General features: G+C 40.3%; 1 protein-coding gene and 1 long non-coding RNA gene across 3 annotated transcripts in view; both read left to right on the plus strand.

Annotated features, from left to right (window-relative positions):
- Positions 1-18,773, plus strand: part of WBP1L (WW domain binding protein 1 like) — a 59,430-nt gene that overhangs the window by 9,485 nt on the left and 31,172 nt on the right. The gene's annotated exons all lie outside the window — the stretch shown is intronic.
- Positions 907-8,209, plus strand: LOC137478241 (uncharacterized). Its single transcript, XR_011001470.1, has 2 exons — positions 907-6,194; positions 7,992-8,209. It is a non-coding gene; the product is annotated as an uncharacterized lncRNA (long non-coding RNA).

Here is an 18,773-nt window from a genome sequence, read left to right on the forward strand (position 1 = left end):
CTAAAATCTGCAGTCTGCTTTCTTTAGATGGACTAGCTGGAGAAGCAGTCCTCCTTTATTTTCAGCATGATATATATCTTTTAGAAGCATTGTCCCAGGAAAACTTTAGTTTAAGGGCCAGACAAATCTGTTGTTGCCTTGTTTCACCTTTGTTGGCATGTAACTTCAGGGTGGTGTGAAATGTAAGGGCTTGCTGTATTCCTGCTGTGGATGAGGCTCAGACTAATCTTTTTTCACAGCCTTTAACAGAGCAGATAAATTTTGGGGAACACAAAGTGTGACAGTGATGGTTTCTTGTCTGTGCTATGTTATCTAACAGTATATAACCAAAACTCTTCTTGCTGTAATCCTACTCTAAAATATTTTAGAAATGCAACCAAATGATTAAGTACATTCATTGTGTCCTAATAAAACAGGACTAAATCTGCATATGCAAGGCAGTGAACAGTTTGACTTTGGCTGGAAAATGTAGAGGTCTTCAGGGGAGGAAAGCAGCACTGGACGAGATGCTCACAGTGACCTGGCTGGGTGGTGTGGGCCATCTTGATCTTTTGGAACCAAACAAATGGAGGTTTTATTTGTGTCTACAAAACTGTGTACCTCGCATGAGTGTTATCTGTAGACTGGCTGAGTGCTGCTGTTGATGTAGCCTTTATCATTACACAGAAAAAGTTAATTTTACAGTTCTGGAAACCTTAAGTTCTAGTGGCACTTCACAAGCTGGGACAGACTCTGAAATGAATGACCCTAGATTTTGTTTATTTGTATTCTTTTGCTGAGAGCTCTTAGTACCAGTGGCTCTTCTCTTGCACAGGCACTGCCTGCCAACAGTCCTCGAAGGCCCTTTCCTTCAGGACAGGGTGTAAGGTAAAACTAGTTTATGATTTTAACTAGTGTCTCTAATTAAAGAAATGGTCTTTAACCATACTTCTTTTATCTGGTTCAACCTAATAATCTCTTCGTTTACAAGTCTTGCACTGCTTCTGCGTTGGTCAGCTTTTTCCCTATCCTGGCAGCAGGCATCTTGCATATGCTTGTCATGAGGGCTCTTGAGGGTGAAGTGCCTTGCTAGTTTACTTAACCCAAAAGATAGCACAACAATGGGGAAAAAGTAAAAATTTTTTTGGGTTTAGCTGCTGGTGTTTGTTTTGGGTTTTTTTAGAGTGAATTTATAAATATTATTAAAAATATTTTTTAAACACCCCAATGTACTCCCTTTGATGAACAAGTAGTTTTGCAAGAACTCTTTAGTTGTAATCCTGGCTTACCCCATGATATTAAAAGAAAGTAATTTCATGTTTCTCATCTACAATGGGGACATTAAAATGGCAAATGTACTATGAACTGTATTTTTTGAATCAAAATACATGGGGATTGTGTGCTACTGACTGTATAAATACTGTGTAATTTTCCTCTTCAGATGGATGTCTGGCTAAAAGTCTTCAGGTCTAAATTATTAATTGTTAACTAAGAAACACTTGCTTTTCTTTTGCAAGGTTTTGGTCCAAAGGTTTTTAATGCCCTCAAGTACTATGGTCAAACTTTACCTAATTGTTGAGATACAGTTTTATTGTTCTTGGCTTCTTCTGTACTTGAGTGGAGACTGTTCTTCTGTTTATCTGGAAAGCATTACTGTAAATAATCGACATGTGAAGACACATGAGAATTGAGCTTTAGTGCCCCTCACAAATTGCATGTGCTCTGTTTATGCATGGAAAACAATTCGTTCAAGTGAAAGATTTTCCTTCTTTGCAGCTGACTTAATTGGTTCTGTAGCAAAGTCAAAACATGGAATTTCTTGTATCTTATTTCCCCTTGGACATAACAGCACACAGAGATGGAGATTTGGAACCAAAGCAGCAGGTTCAGTGAGCAGAGCAGTGGGAGAAGCTCGAGCTGGCTGAAATGCAAATGCAGAATCTGAAAAAGGAGTGCAGAACCCAAACTGGCAGCACAAACTGTTTTTACAGCTGCATTTTGACTTCTGGATGCTTAGTACAGGATAGTCTCTTTTCTAGGCTTTTGAACTGCATACCAAAATCTTCAGATGGCCGTGAACCATGAGAGCCTGCCATGAGAGCATACCTTGGGAGTGAAAGGGAGAGGGAACCTGGAGCAGGTTGCAAGCAGATCCTGATCCCTGTGGGATGCTCTTGGGCTGGGCAGGCAGAGGAATGACTTCCAATTGCCCGTGAGATGTCCTGGACGTCATCACAAAAGCTTGCCTTGCTTTCTTTGGCACCAGGAATTAGACTGCCCAGCTGCTGGGAAGGCTCAGACATCTGTGTTAAGTTCTTCACAGGATGAGATACCCAACCTTTCTGCAAAGAGTAGAATCATCTGATGGGTCTAAGGGGGACATTTTATATGTGCACACTGAAATGACATCCTTAAATCCAAACAAGCGTATGTTTTGCACTCTTGCTCTTTTACATTTCACCTTTCATTTGGTGATGAAATGAGCATTCTGGTTTAGCTTGCTAGCTCTTCAGTGCTAACCTGTCTTCTCCCCAAGTGTGTGGGCTTTCCATGGAGCAGAATTCTTTCAGATAATCCTTGACTTCCACAAAGAGGGAGCAGACTATTTCTGCATGGGTGGTGGGTGTTCATTTTTGCATTTGTTGCTCTCATTAAAGTGAGAGCTTGCTTTGTTTGTGTCAATAACACCTTTGATCCTCTTATATAAAGGGAACACTGGGTGTCCTGCAGAAACAACCTCTTTCAAGTGCCTTGCAATTTTATGTTTCTACATCATGGTTAACAAAAGTTCATAAATCCGTACTGGACTGGAGACCAACTACAGTTCTCTATACTGTATTCTGCAGCACACACGATTTATTCTCAGCTTGACCTCGTGATTGACCTCATGTGGACTTGTGCCCATGTAAGTAGCAGCTAAAATCAGTGGTCTGAGCACTAATCTGCAAGTTGCAGACAGTAGGTTATTTAGTGAGAATGCTCCTCAAGTCTCTTGCAGCAGCATTTTCATTCAAAAAGGTCACTTCCATGAGTTCGTGCACAGCTGAATTTAATGTTCTTTCTCAGAAAGGCAGGCCACACTGGAGAGTCCATAATTATAATAAATACAACTTTGTTCTCAGCTGAAAAATCCATCTGAAATAAATTTTTCCAGCCCTTCCAAGAAATGCTTTTAGTAAGATAAATAAAAGCAATTCTTGCCGATTTCACATTCATTCAGCAGGAATGTTGGTGGGTGTAGGGTGCCTCCACTTAAGTCACTCATCACAGTGCCTTCTGGGCTCAGTCATATTCAATAGCTGGCTAAGGATAGAAGTTGCAAATTGGGTTTCTCGCAAACCAATTAAACCCAAGTTCATTATTTCTTACTTGGTTTGAATCCTGGTTATTATTTTGAGTAAAATTGTTCTTAGCAACAAGTACAGAGAGTTCAGTTACACTCTCAGACAAACTTTCAACAATGCTTTGATAGGTGCATCTGGTTTTTGGGATGTGCGTGTATTTATACAAGCTTTTGTGGCTTATTTTCTGGTTGGCACTTCTGTGTAGTCAAAGAAGATTTGTTTTCTTCTGTGTTCTGTTTTGCAACAGTGGAAATACTGAAAGAGTCTCAGCCTAAATATGGAAGGAAAACTAGGAGTTGTTCTTTTCCTCCAAAACTTGTAAGCAAGTACTTTTAAAAAAAATCTCCTCTTTGCTTTCATCTTTCAGGAGACTGAGCAGAGTGTGAATTGTCCTATCTTCTCTTTCTTTTATTTTTTGTCTAGTTATAGCAAAGAGGCTTTGCTAGTTGATTGGGATACTGGTGGAAGCTGAATTGTCACACAGTTCTCCTGGGTTCATGTGCAGGTCTGGTTACCTTTGAGATTTCAGAGGGGCTCTGCAGGGTGGTCCTTAAATATCTTCTTGCTTTCCCTGCAGAGACTCTAGATAAGCAGTTTCCAAGCTCCTCCACTCAAAGCTACCACAGCTTTTGGTTTAGGAACTACCTGGTTCCCATTGGTCCCACTGTTGTACAGGTGGTTGTTGCTGCAAGGTCACTCTTCTGCTGGGATCTATGAGACTGCAAGGGAGAAAAGACTCGCATGGCAGTGTCAGTTGTAAATGAAAGGTAACATAGTCATTCTGCTCTTACCCTGAATTTGGACAGCCCTGTGCTGTACTGCTTGGCATGAAGAACTAGCTGCATGTAAGCTGTCTCGTCCTGTTTTCTTTTCACTTTGGAGAAAGGGAAGCATGGAGGCCTTTCTAAAGGAAAGAAGAGCCTGATATCTAGGAAAGAAGAGACTGTTGACTGTGAAGGGAGAAAGCAGAGGGAGGTGATTGAAATCTGAGTGCTCTGACTTCATGAAATGCAAGTGATAGTCCTGGACCTGAGGATGTGGGGTGGATACTCAAATTTACTTTCATTCACCTTCTGTGTGCTAAATGAGATAGTCGTCTCTCAATGACTTGGTATCTCTTCAAGCCCCAGTGGGTTTCCATTGACACCAGAGAATGATCAAAGGGGAAATATGCTCTCTCTTGCAATGCAGTCTAGACTGGACCTGTGCCTTATGGTCACATTCATTTAATACCGATTGGGAGCAGATTTAATTAGCACTTAGATCATGATGGTCTGCCTTTTTTTCTCAAGGTATTATTTTCTCTGCTTGGTTATCTACTTTATTCCACTGCCTTCTTTTTCCTGATGCAAGTCTGTGTTCTCTGTTTTATCTGTTGAAGCCATCAGGACTTGAATACTTGGTGCTTACTAATGAAGCTTGCTTGGCAGTGAGAAGGCATGGGAAGCTCACTTAAACTAATTGTTTTAGGATCTCTGCAGGCACCCTGACCCTATGCACAGACATGGTTTATTTTAGAAAGGTTGTCTTAAATTAGAAAATCAGCTCTTGTTCAAAGATGAAAACACACATTGATCAAAACCTGAATTTCATGTGGAATGTGTAAACATGTAATTTGGGTTAGATCTGGACATTGGGAAATATGCGACACTGTTGTCCAGGAAGTTCCAGTGCAAGAAATGTGGGGAACTTCAGAATGTCACATTATCTGTCTCCTTGGGGAAGTGCCTCAGAAATCCTGACCTCTGCATTTCTGCCATGTGTGTGACGCTAGTGGAGATGATCACTTGAGCAGTTGCAACATTCTTGTATACATGAGTTTGAATGACATTATGAACTGTGGAAAGAATAAGGCTGTGCTTCCCAAATCGCTCCCCAGAGACTCTCCCTCTGGCTCTGCACATGAGCATTTACTTTATTGTCAAAGCACTGTCTGCTTCCATCAGTGCCATATTTCCTATGGCCAAATCACAGAAACCTTTTTCTAGGAGTCTATGCACTTGAATTTTTAGGGATGATGGCTGTGGTGCTCTTGGACACTACTGCTCTTTGCTAAACCATCATCCAGTGTGTAAGGTTTTGGGCGGACACAGATATCCTGTTCCTATCCCCATCCGCTAAAGGTTTCCTGTTGAAGATGTTAGTTTTACTCTCCTCTTTATCAGCCCTGACAAAAGTTGTTGTTTAAATGTTGCTCAATATTTTCAACATGATTTTGGGATGACTGCTAATTCCTACAATGCAGTGTTTTGTTTTAGAATTTCTAATCCCATTTTCTATGACTAAGTTCAGTTGCGTGGTTTCCCCGGAAAGGATTAGGGTTTACTGCTATAGGTACGTCATCCTACCTTTGAAGCTGCTTGCTCATGCTTTCCTTGGCAAGCTCTGGCAGATGTGCTTGGGAACAACAGAGATGGTATCTTTTTGAAGCTGTGAAAGGGTTAATTGGAAGCATGTTTATGAAATCAGTTTGCTCACCCTTACAAGCATTTACTGTGATCTTCTTGAATGCTTTTGGAAGATTTATCACCTGCTTTTGTAACTTATATTACATTTTTCTTTCATTTCTTGAAACTATTAATGCTATGTGTGATATTGTGTGATTACCTATGATAAATACCTTTTCTTGGCAAGTCCTTAATTTACACACCTCTTGGATGACAACTGGAGAATGTGACTGTCTTCATGTGGATGGCCTGACAGTTTTGGCTGGTATTTTTGGGATAGCTGAAGGAGTTTAGAGCAGCTGAAGCCCATCTGTACTTCCAACGCAAACCCAAGCAAAGGACTTTCATCCCCCGGCAGGCAGATCACTGTTTGTACAGATGCTTCTTCTCAAGAGCCTTTTTGTAGGATTGGTCACACTTTTGGGTGAGTTTCCATATGTGATGGGGAGAGGGGCTGATGGCTGTTCATGGGAGTATTATTTTTCATCGGGGAGATTAAAAATACTGCTATTGATTAGGAGATGGCTTTGGAGATGCTCCAGTGAAATGGAGCATCTGCACATATGCAGTACTCTTTGAAAAATGTTAAACAGCATCTACCCTCTGCTGGGAATTCTTAATTGTGCTTTTGGCTCTATCTGCCTTGCTGGCACATGTACCATTGTGAAATTTTTACAATCAAACAAAATATCAGAGAATGTTTCTCTTCAAGACAAAGCTGATAGCTGCCTTCAGCTGATGCCTCTGAAACCAGTTGAGGAGCATGTGCTTGCCTCATTGGACCTGCACCTACCTGCACTGCCATAGCACCAGGATATTGATGCTAGGCTTCTGGATTGCAAAGAGCCTGGATAGTTCTGGTAGGGTAGATGCTATGATGTCAGGCTCTGCAGATGTACATGATGCAGTTGAACAGAATGCGAAAACCTTAGTTCCAAGTAAGTTGTCTCAAAGTGGATCTATTTGTGCATTTTCATACAAAATGTGTCTTCATTTTTAGTAAATTTCTAAAGCCATGACAGAGACTATTAGGAATTGCTGTGTTTACCCCTGTCTAGTAGTGAATGCTGAGCTTTGCAAGTACTGGCTTTTGATACAAATTCATGTGTTGTGTACTTGTAGTACCAGGATCTTCTAGAAACCCATAGGAATCAAGTGACTGTTAGTTGTATTTTCTTGCTTGCTAAAATTGCACAAATGGCAACTCTTACTTCTGAAGATTTCTTCCCAAGGAAGTATCATCTCCTGGGATTTAAGTATTTGCTGATGCAAATCTCTGTGATCACAGTTAAAGAACTACTGAGTGTCACATCATTAGGTCACAAGTTCAAATCTAGTCCAAAGAGGTAATGGGCATTTTTATACCCCTAATGCCTTTCATCAGGATTTGTGTTTACTTGCTTAAACTAAAATTGGAGCATCTGCTATTCAAAATTATCGTTCAAGTGGAAAATAAACACTAGAAGCAGTTCTTTCTGTAGCAGAAAATCCTGTTTGACTTGTGTATCTGTATATGCTTGTAAGCACACATAGAGCTTTAGGTGGAATAAAGGTTGCAGAGAAATGGATGCATTTAGTCAAGTCCGGTATTTTTGGTATGCTTTTCTATGACTTTAAATTGCAAGAGCTTTTGAATAAAATATAGGAGGAGGATACAGACTTTGAAGGCAAAGAAATTTTGAAATTGAAAATGCAATGGGAGAATATTTTGAATGGCAACTGAAACACTTTTGGATGAAGTATTTCTGAAATTCTTACAGGCAGCTGCTCTTCTAAAGAGTGATGGTTGGTTGGTTGGCTTTTTTCTTTTCTTTCTTTCTTGTTTGTTGCTTCTAGCATTCATGTCAGAATCCTTGTACAAAGCTGTACTGCTAAATCTGACCTCTAAATTCAGGTTTCCAGTCAAGAAATAGGCACTTCAGTGTAGAGTAACATCTAGTACTTGTGATAACACATTGGACTGTACCTTGCCCAGGCTGCAGAGAGCTTCAAGGGTTCAGTTCAGCCACACAGGCCTTTGCAGCTTCACAGTTCCTCTTTGAGTTGTTATTCTGAAATTGGGAAATCCTTGCAGTCTCTTTGAGATATGCTGTGATATGGAAAGCCTTGCTAATCCCTGCAGTCAGGGGCTGACCTCTTATGTGCTGGGATCTGCCTGCAACCAGCTCTTTCTTCGAACCTTTTCCTGAATGTTTCCTGAGCACTCTCTGGCTTGTTTCAGGGACCAGCTTGGCAACGTTATCAGGAATCAATAGCTGGAGTCCTTCAGGAAAGAAGTTGAAGATGCTGAAGTATGAATTCTGGTGTCGTGGTTGTTAGAATCTGTTAGCAGAGACGTCAAGATGTGAAGAAGAGAGATGTGAAAGCCGGTACAAGTGTTCTTTTCTTTGTGCTCCTGAGTTGAGAAATTAAGATTTGAGCTGGCTTCCCCACCCCAAAGGCTCTTGCATAGCTTCCCATGCATCTCATGCCATGGGAGGTCACTGGTAACTTTTGTCAGCATTTTGAGGTACAAAAAGTGGGTTGTGAGGTGTGGAGACAGAAAAATTAGATATTTATTGGCATGGAAAAAAAATTGCCCATAGAACTTGAGAGTCATCACTGTGGCATTTTGTTATGAGGGCTGCAGTCCTGTGAGTCTGGAATATATGTTTTCACGTGTGGTTACTCTGTAAAGAGTCTTCATTCATGTGAAGGTCTGCGTTTTTGACACTTTAGGAGAAATTATGAGATAATTTTTAATCCCGATGCCACTTATTGCTACCACATTGCTGGTATCTCAGAGGCTGTTGGCAATGTATTTATGGCTTCCTACTTAGAATGTCCAGTTACAATCAAGTATGTCAGAAGCACTGAGTACATATTTCTGCATCTCTTTTGATGCTGATTTTATAAAGGCAGTATTGAAGTTCTGCATTAGCAAAGGAATACCAACCACTAAACTATTTCTGCCAGTACTTTAAATCTCTGATTATTTTTTGGCTTGTAACTGATATCAACCAGAAATGATGCATGGCTAGGAATCTTTCTAAATTATCATCCATCTTTTTGCTGGAGACCAAAAGAGGAAAGTTACTGAAGTGGAAAGAAAACTTTTTTTTAAGCTGAGTCATGAGAATATTGGCAAGTCGCAAGGGAAAAATTAAATCTGGTGTTTGCTTACTATCGTTAACAATGAAATCCTCCTTTACAGGAAATTACTAGAGTGAATTATGCTTTCAGTCTCCCTGATACTGTGGAAGAATAAAAGAAAATAGAGTTGTCTTGGTTTTAAATTTTTTTAAAATATAGATATTTGGTATAGGATAGGGGTAAATAAAAGGAAGATGCTTCTTTTTACTGACATTTCTCCAAAGATTGACCCTAAAAACATGGTCATCATCAACAATTACTAGTTTCCATAAACAGTATGATTTTGTATTTGCTTTCTCTTATTACCTGCAAATAACTAAACCACAGAATGTCCTCTTCTGAAACCTGTGAGCTTTTAAGAGTTCTGCTTGTTTTCAGTATGTATACAAATAGGAGTACTGAACTAGTATGAAAAATATCAAATATAAAACAAAGCATGTCAAATCTTTTGTGTAATGTAAAGTAATAGGTGTTCTCTATAAACATTAATGACTTAATCTGTTTCTGATATAGTAAATTCTGTTCTTATTTTGCTAGTAGAAAAGGAAAGAATAGAAAACAGTGACTTTGCCAGACATGAAACTGAGTGCAGCCTGAGAATGGATGACTAGTTATTTGCAATCCCAGTTATGTTTTGTATAGAGGCCATAATTTGTCTTGCACAAGAAACTTGGCTAATGTGAAGAAAAAGTGTTATCTGCCTTTTTGAAAATAGATGAAATAGACTGCAGAAGAACATACTTGTCAATGGGAAGTCAACATAAACTTAAAAGTGCAGGCATCGAGTACAGCTGAGCACGACTGCAGAGAGTAAATACAGAAGCTCTTGCCCCTTGCTTTTCAGGCTGTACATAGGACCAGGGAGTACCTTTCATGAGGCTGGAACAGGCTTTTCCATCCCCTTTGTGTCTCCTTCATGTAAGTCTTGGTGCCAGGCTTTCATGACCACATGGAGTGAAGCTGCAGGTTGTCACCAGCCCACAGCCACAGCTCTTACACTCCTGGTGACAGAGAAGTGTTTAGATATTAGTGGGATTTGATGTCAATCAAATTGAACATGAGAATTTCAGGGTGTCCCTGTGCAGATTTTTGTCCTACTGCCAGATGTGCTTTACTGAACTGTTTCATGTAATGAACAGCGTTTTGTGATTGCATTGATCAAGATAACACCTTGGGCGTGTTCAGCATGCAAGGGGAAAAGTGAGGTCAGTGGGAATGAATGTTGTGCTGCAGCTTAGACTGGAAAAGAGATACTTTGGTGTCCTGGGAAGAATAAGTCTTGGACTTCTGCCGTGGGGCATTCAGTCTAACATGGCATCTTAATGTTCTGTGGCAGGTAACTTTCCTGCATTCCTTGTTGGGCTGCCCTGCTTGTTCAAGTGATGACCAGCTCTGTACTTTGTCCTCTGCTTTTTCCTCTGGCAGGCAGTCCTTTCTGTTGTCCTGGTACATGTGCTCCAACCTTGCCTGCCATCTCCTTCTGGCTCAGAATTAGCCACTGTGTTGTTTCTTGTAGATGTGGTCACAGGTCCCACCCTTTAGAAGACTGGAAGCCTGGTTTTAAGTCACCTTCACAAGCTTTTTGGGTGTGATGCATAGCATGGAGAGCCATTTGGATGTTGGTCTTTCAGATATCTGGATATTGTGGTGGGAATGAAGGCAACCAGAAAAGCACCAGGCAGGAAAATCCTGTTGGCTACATCTGCCAGTAGCCCTAGATGAATAAAACTGAGATGTTCTCTTAACTTCTCCACCTTTCAGGTTAGATCTGTCTGTTTGTTCAATGAGTGAGGAGTATTATGTCTCAGAACATGTGCAGAAGTGGATGGCTACCTGTAGAGCTCTCAAAAACTCAGAGAAGCTGATGTTGGCATTCTCATATTCTACACTGACACAGTGACATTCCTGGTAAATTGATGGCAAAACATAAAATCTTTTTTTCTCTTGCTCTTCTCCACAGTTTAACTTTCCTTATGATGTTTATCTCTGATCAGAGGATATTAACAAAATCTTTATCTTCTTGGTTTTACAAATTTGGCTTAAAAATTCTCTACTTGGCAAAACTTGGCAAACATTGCCTTAGTATGCAAACAGTGGGGATGGGATAGGGGAAATCACTTGGCTGTTGAAAAGCTGCATATGGGAAAGTCACATGGAGGTTTCAGTGTTTTATTTATAATTCTGCAAAGGCCTCTTCTTATTTGAAAAATAGGAGACACCAGATAGTGGCTTCTGGAAAGCAAACAGCTAGATTCTTCCATGAGTTTTTTTAACATAAATATTAACTTCACAGATTGTGACAGTATTTTCTCCTTGAATACTTGTTTTTAGCGTTCAAGATGTATAACTGGTAAAGTAACATTGTGAAGAAAACTGTAACTCCTGTAGCATCTGTTTTTTAAAATTCTAATTGTGAAGCCATAAGAGATACTTTGTTTTCATTTAGTAAATATATACTGAGTTTCCAGGAAGGTAACTTGATTTGCAATAGGCATACCCAGTGAAAACCATATGCTTTTCATGTTTGTCTTTTATTGTAGGATTAGAGTATTTATTTCAAAGTCTTTTTCAGAAGAACACTAGTTTGGACATCACCATTGAGTAATATTTAAGTAAGAATCTTCTGCATTTTCAGATTTGGCTGGATATGTGAGGAGACATTTCCACACACAAGTGCTTGGAAGGATTTTACTAGTTAATAATGTAACTATGAGTTTTATGTCAGCTTGATTCTGAGCAGTGTTTTGTTGATACCAGTATAAGTTAACTGTATTATGTGAAACTGCTTGAAGAGAGCTAAAGGAGCAATAAAAGTGATCTGCCTAAGAGGCTTTAGCATTTTCCCTCTGCTCAGATTGCTGAACATGACTAAGTCTTTGCAGAATGACATCTAAGGTTACACTTGGAGTCATTAAGTTATAAACAGTCCATAAAATGTTTTGCATACTTCATGTTAATATTCCTCAGAAGATCAAGGTTCCCTCGGGAGAAATGAGAATATGCACCAAAAACATTCTCAGTCTTGAGGTTTATCCACAACTTCCTTGATCACTAAAGATCAACTGTCTCATGAAGACATTATTGCAGAACAAATTTTGATGCTGCTCTGAGTGTTTATATATCGGAGGAATCTACTGGGTAGTGCACTTTCATGTTTTTGCTGACTGGCTGGGTTGTAAATTACATTTGAAAGTCTTTCTGACTCTAATTTGGTAGGTTTATATGAACCTTCATGTTCAAGAATGTTTTTGAGCCCCAGGCTGTGTTAGAAAAAAACATGGTAAAAGTGTTCAGATCTTGACAGAATGTCTGAATTTGTGCTATTGAATAGATAGAGGGTTTCTTTCATTTCTGTTCATTCTTAGTAAGGCTTAGAGGCGTTGGGGGTGAGTTCTTAACCTTTCTTGAAGATGCCAGTCTCTCTGAGAGATCTGACCCACCATGTTGGTTGTTTTTATTTTTTGGGTGTTTTTTTTGGGTTTTTTTTGCCAAGAATAAATCTGTCTCTGCTGTGAAAAAATGGTTGTTCCTAGACACCGTCCAAGTAAAGCTGGGTCTGTGGGGGGGACTGTTGAACTTGGGAAAATGGTCTTGTCTTTTGTTCTGGCGTTAGTGTCGACTGCCGATACTGAGTGCTCGGCATCCGCAGTGGTACAGCAGCAGCCTGTGCTCCTTGCCTATGTGGTCAGCTGACCTGACCTAGGGCAACACTGAAATAAAACAAAACCTCCAGACCACCAACTTGTCCTTCAGAAACTAATCTTATTTCAGATTCCACCGTTACTTTGTGAAATACTGGGATTTATAGACCTGACAGGATGGTTCTGGCAGAGCTATCACATTACAGCAAGATCTGGGCTCTCAGTCAAACCCCTGACTTAGTGGCATTTCTCATACCTAAGGACGCAATTCACAAGGGATGTCTTGGCATCTGCACGCATCAAAATTTCTTCCAGGTCATCTAAAGAGAGCAAAGAGTGGAGGACTTGAACAAGAATCTGGTGAGAACTGCTGTAAGCTGCAGACACTCCCAAGCCAGCTGCAGTTCAGGGGCTGTAGGAACCCCTGGTGCATCTTCCTCCTCTTGGGAGGTTTAGGAAGAAGCATTTTCCATGTGCATGTTGGGTTTTTGGAGGCCTACCTGTTCCTCAGGGTAGTTCAAAAGCTGTCTGCAGACAATTTGACAGCATCACTTCACAATAATGAGAAAGCAGCAGGATTTCGTTTCCTCCAGCCTGTCTTGAAAAGGGAAGTAGAAAAGCTCAGCTGTGCAGAACTATAGGACTGTGAAGCACGAAACAGCTGGGAGACTTTCTTCTAACTGCACAGCTGAAGAATACATAGTTGCATGTATGAGAATTCACCCTCGTCTGACAACAAAGCTGCTTGATTTGTCTCTGTTATGGATCTGGTTTCCAGTCTGAATCCTTCAGGCATCTCTGAAGGTCTCTTTTGGTGCATGGTAGATGCAATGAATGCCACTGGTTCTGCTGGCTTGCTTTGGCAGATAAAAATTCCATTTCACTAATATGTTTTTACATTTACAAAAGATGGCTTTAGCTTTTTTGATTTTCCTTGGCTTTGAATTTTCCAATAATTTTGGGACATTTTTGATGGTCAGTTATTTTTCCTCATAGTGACTTCAAGTCAGTGTGAACTCAGACTGCAATAGACAGTCCACTGTGTGTTGACACTTCTAAAAGATAAAGCCATGCTGTCAGTTTATGCTGAATTCTTTCCAAAGATGGGGTTTATGTGGTAAAAGTTCTTAACATTTTTCTTTCTCATTCCAGACCTGCATTTGAAAAGGATTCTGAAATTTATTATCATCTTCATTATATTTTGCTGATGTTAAAACCTTCTACCAAATTCAGCCATCTGAAACTGAAGGGACAGTAAAGATTTTACTGATTTTATCATTTATCTTTCATGTAAAAACTATATTGCACCTAGTAAGGAACACACAAAGGCTTAGGAAAAGGTTCTGCAAAACAGTGTTAGATATAAAAAAAGAAAAAGAAAGGTATTGATCTAAAATTTAATGAATGAAGTGAGTGTACAATAACTCAGTAACTGATACAGACTGAAAGGGTTTGCAGCTCTTTGGTTCTTGAGGGAAAAGACCCCCAAACAGAAACTCCTGGTTGTAAATCTGCACATATGAAAATAAATACTGAATGTATAGGGGGTCGGATTAAAGGAAAAAAAATAAGAAAAAGTTAGAAAATTGTGTAGTGCTTCAGTCTCTATTGAAGTACTACAATAAATCCCTGAAGGTTTTATAAGCATCTCTAAGGCAACAGGAAATGAGCAGTGTGGATTTATCAGGAACAACCTCATGGGAGGAGGCTGATGAATTTAATTTGGTTAATTCAATGGATGTTTTACTGCCCAGCCTGAGTGAGGCAACACATTGGTTATGGGATACTCGGTGAGGATCTGTGTTCAGGAGGGTCCATTAAGTGATGAATATTTGCTGAGGAGTGTCTGTGGTGGTCACTGGGATCCAGGAGGGATTTGTTCTGCCTCTGTGCCAACAGTTTGGGAGACAAAGAGAAAACACTTGAGATGCAGAGGGAAGTTTGTGTGTGTTTTTTTTTAAACAGGAGAACAACTCGAAGAAATAACCTGAAGTCTATTTCACTTTTTCTCAAGTAAAAATGCAGAGTATTTAGCAATGGAAAAAGTGAAATAGTCTGGGATTTTAGACCAGAAATTGAATGCAGTTCTTTCAGTCAAAAACTCAGCAAATCTTTAACAGTGTAGAATTGTTCTATACAGGTATTTGGTAATACTCCACTCTAGTAAGTGAAATGCCCCATTTTGGATCTCACATTTTAAGGTGGGTTTAACTGTCAGACTGAGAAAACCAGTAAAACCTTGATTTAATCCTTGTAGTCTAGGAAATAAAGACTTCTGTCTTCTGGAAGCAGCTTATAGAGGAATGGAACAATTTTCCAGGTGAGCTAAGTTAAGAGCATCACTACAAACAGTCATCTTGTTTTTAGTGGAGAAGAAAAAATTACTGCCTTATCTTGCACTAAGGCCTGAGTTAATGTTAATGGGAAAGAACATCCTTATGTTTACAGGGCATCAAGCACAGGAGTATGTCCCCTGTTGAGGCAGTGGTTACACTAGTAATTGCAGTTACCTTAAGAATAGGGTAGAGAAATGTTGATGCTTTGGGTGCTGTGAATCGTTCCCAGAGCAGTTTGACAGCCTGGTGCCTCTGGGTTTGCCTCTTTGATTTTCAAGCAGCCCTGACTTTTGAAGCCTGTGTTAAGAAACAAGTGCTGAAAAGGAGGACAAGTCTGATGGTCAGTCTGTAATTAAATCTGTAACTAAATCCTGCTCACAAATGTTGCTGTCTGTTCCTAAGTTCTTTATGTATTTTTACCTGGAAGATGTCTTTTCAATGGTCTAATGACTTTTCAAAGTGCAGGCTGGGGCTCTGAAATTAAATTAGTGGTTAGTTTTCTCAGTTGTTGCCAGGAAATGAGGGTTGGTGTCCTGGTGTTCCAAAGGAGATGTTCAGAATTTCTATTCCCCAAACTACCCACTTCAGGGGAAAAATACTACTGTAGGAGCCTGTGATGTGTCAGAAGTGAGTATTTCTAAAAATTGAAAATATTTCCTTGTCTTAGACAGGGCTGTGAGCTTTCTGAGTGCTGAGGGTGGTGTATATTGTTCACCTTTTGAAGAAAAAAATGTTTTGCTAGTTGGGGGTTTTTTTTTACATTTACTGTTTTACTGTAGTCACTCTAATTAGCACTAACTCCTTTCCTTCAAAAAGGTAGGATGTCAATCAGGTTTTGATCTGTTTTGATTTTTTTATACTGATGCATACAGACCATTTGGTTTATGCTACGGGAGAATTCCAAAAGAAGCAATGTTTGCAGTAGTAAAAGGTCACTGGTTTTGTGATCTAGAGCACATTCATGTCTGGGAGCCAGGCCTGAGTAAGGAGGAAAGCAAGTGCTTGATCTCTCTTTTCCTGCAGCCTGCAACCTTGCTGCAGAGAAGTGCATGAAAGAGCTAAAACCGTGTGGATCATCTGGTTCTCCTCCTGTTCTGCACAGCCAGGGGAGTGTTCACTTTATCCTGCAGTGGAATAATAAACATTAATGGAAAATACAGTAGTTTGGATAAGATAATGCCCATAAAGGCAGACTATGGTTATCAATGTTTCTTCCCAAAATAAAACTGAATTAAGTTTTTAATTACTGAACTCTCTGAAATAAGCTTATGCACACGTTTTGCACCTAAGGGGAAAACCCTCCAGATACCAGGAAGGAAGGTGAGTGAGACCACAGGGTGTTGGAGGTATCTGCCCTTGAAAGGGCAAAGCCACCTGGCCAGCAGGTTTGTCACTGAAATTTAGAAACTGGCTGTGATTCCAGGTGCCACCAGTGCCTTTAATGCTTCAGCAAAGTGCAAACTGCGTAATGCCAGGGCCAGTGCTGAAACGCGACACTGGGACATCGCTTCCTCCCAGCCGCCTGTTCCTTACATAACTTCGGGCTTCCCGGGGCGGCCTCTAGCTGAGCCGAGCCCGACAGGAAATACTTGGGTAGCCGGTGGCAGTTCTGCTAGGCATTGAAGGAATAGCAATTAATTGTATTCTCACTCTGGTGGTTGTAGTACTTCGTGCGCTATCCCCGTTCTGTGGTTAGGGAAAATGAAGCAGGATGGTGAAGCTGGTGATGGGAGGCGCTGAATTTTTCTGCCCTGTATGCTTGGTTTGAACCAGCTTCATCTGCACTGGAAACCTACATCTGTCAGCTCTGGTTCATGTACACCATGTTTTCTGAGGACCCCCTCAAAACATCTGCTCTCTGGTTGGCAGAGCACCAGAGTGTGTGGCCTTTTGGGGGGCTTCTCTTGTTTTCCTGGTAAAGATGTCAGTCAAAACAGAACCCATAGTGTAACAGGAGAGATTAGGCTTTAAGATACTTTATATTTTATTCTCCTTCACAGATACAGGTGAACTCAGCTTGAATCTGTCCTTAACCGTACACAGCGCTGATTTATTCCTTACTTTTGTTTATTCATTTTTTAATTCCAAGTACTTGGAGAGATCATAAGCAATGCAGTAATTCAAGATAGAAAAGACAAATTTTTGTTTAAAATGAAGCTTTCTGAAGTGTTTTTTTCCATAAAGTTGCATTTTTAAGGAAGTTTCTAGCAGTGGAGTTTAAGACTAAATAGCTCTCATAGAGTTTTGTCTACAGATTTAAAAGTGATGTCTTTAATACTGTTTTGCTGTGATCTTTTAAATGCTTGTGGTATTGAGCTTTCTTAATAGTTAAACTTGTGATTTCCTTTCATTCTTCGTTTTGGTTGTATGAAGAAATGTGATCTTCAGTGCCCCTCGTTTTGGAAGAGGAGGAGTCTGTCTTTCTGCTTGTCAGACCACCACTCCATGTGGAAGGGCTTTCCGTATGCTTGTGCCAAACTTTGAGCCTCAGCCTACTTGAGTCTGTACAGATGAGTTTGTGTTTCTGCTAGATAACAGAAATCCTGTAAAACTCAGATACTGCACAGCCCATTGGGTTAATTAAGAGACTTCTAATTTTGGGAATACCATATTGTGATACACATGTATTTTCTAAGAGGAAGAAGATTCAGGTAAAGCACTTGTTTGTAGTTTGAGTACTGTAAACGCAGTCTCCTGCAAACCAGAATCCATTTATCAATGGAGATGTAGGTAACACGGCAGGGCCTGGAATTAGAAGTCCAGGGATAATAGGGAAGTTCTTGAGGGCATACATATGTAGAGAGCAATTTGAGGACATTTGCCTCAGCCTATGCAGTATTGCTCTGCAGTGTAACATTACCAAACCATAATATCCAGCAGTGTGCTCAAAAAGAGGTGGCTGCTGATGTCTTTTTTTTTTTTTAAGGATTTCCCAGAAAATTTGTTCCTCCAAAGAAGGGTTCAAGCCACCATGAAGACGTGTTCTGCTGGAGAAACATAATTCTCAGAACTTAATGAAAGAACGTCTTTGTTGTAAAACAAGCTGCAGAAAATAAGATTGCTGGAATTTGAGGGGAGCTTTTCTAAACTTCTTCAAGATGTAAACTTATGCTCAGGAAAGGCCAACAAACTTAAGAGAGGTCTGACCAGACTATATGCACAACAGCATATCCAGCAAAGTCTTACCTGATGACAAAGCCTTTTTGACCAATTTTTTACCTCTTGTCAGGTTAATCAATGCATGGTTCCTGAAGCAAGAGCTGAGTGTCTTTGGGCAACCAGGTGCCCATTTGACACGACTGTTTCTGAGCAAGGTGTGGGTTTTGGAGTTATAAGAAAAGTAGCAGAGGTTAACATCAAATTACTGTGTAATTTGCAGAGGTACCATCACCTACAATCACAGGCATCTGCATGTGTGATTGCCTATCACATCTGCTATGTGTTCCTATCTCTGTGGGTGTTTCCCATAACCAACATGCCTGTGCGTCATGTGTGAGACTGGATTTTATCTGAATATTGGCTTTTCACACAGTGGCGCTTTGTGACAGTGCAAAAGGGGCAAAGGGCACTTAACTTGCTTGGATTTTATCTTCTTGCCCATGGTAATGTAATGCAATTTGGCTGATCCCTGATCTTCTTGTGCACTCCAGACTTCTGTCGTAGGTATATCTTGGTAAATCACGTAGCCATCCTTATCTTCAACAGATTGTCTGTTTTTGTGGTAGGTTCTTTATAAACACATTTGCAGGCTCTGAGAGTTCATGCCCTGCCTTATCTGCAGCAGGCCTTGGCCTGTATAGTTAGGCCCGGCAGCAGCAGTGCTGTATCCCAGATAACTGTTTCATGTAGAAAAGTATCCTTTTCTTCGAGGATCTCTAAGTTAAGACTGTCTGC

This window comes from Anomalospiza imberbis, chromosome 8, assembly GCF_031753505.1.
Source record: "Anomalospiza imberbis isolate Cuckoo-Finch-1a 21T00152 chromosome 8, ASM3175350v1, whole genome shotgun sequence".
NCBI lineage: Eukaryota > Metazoa > Chordata > Aves > Passeriformes > Viduidae > Anomalospiza > Anomalospiza imberbis.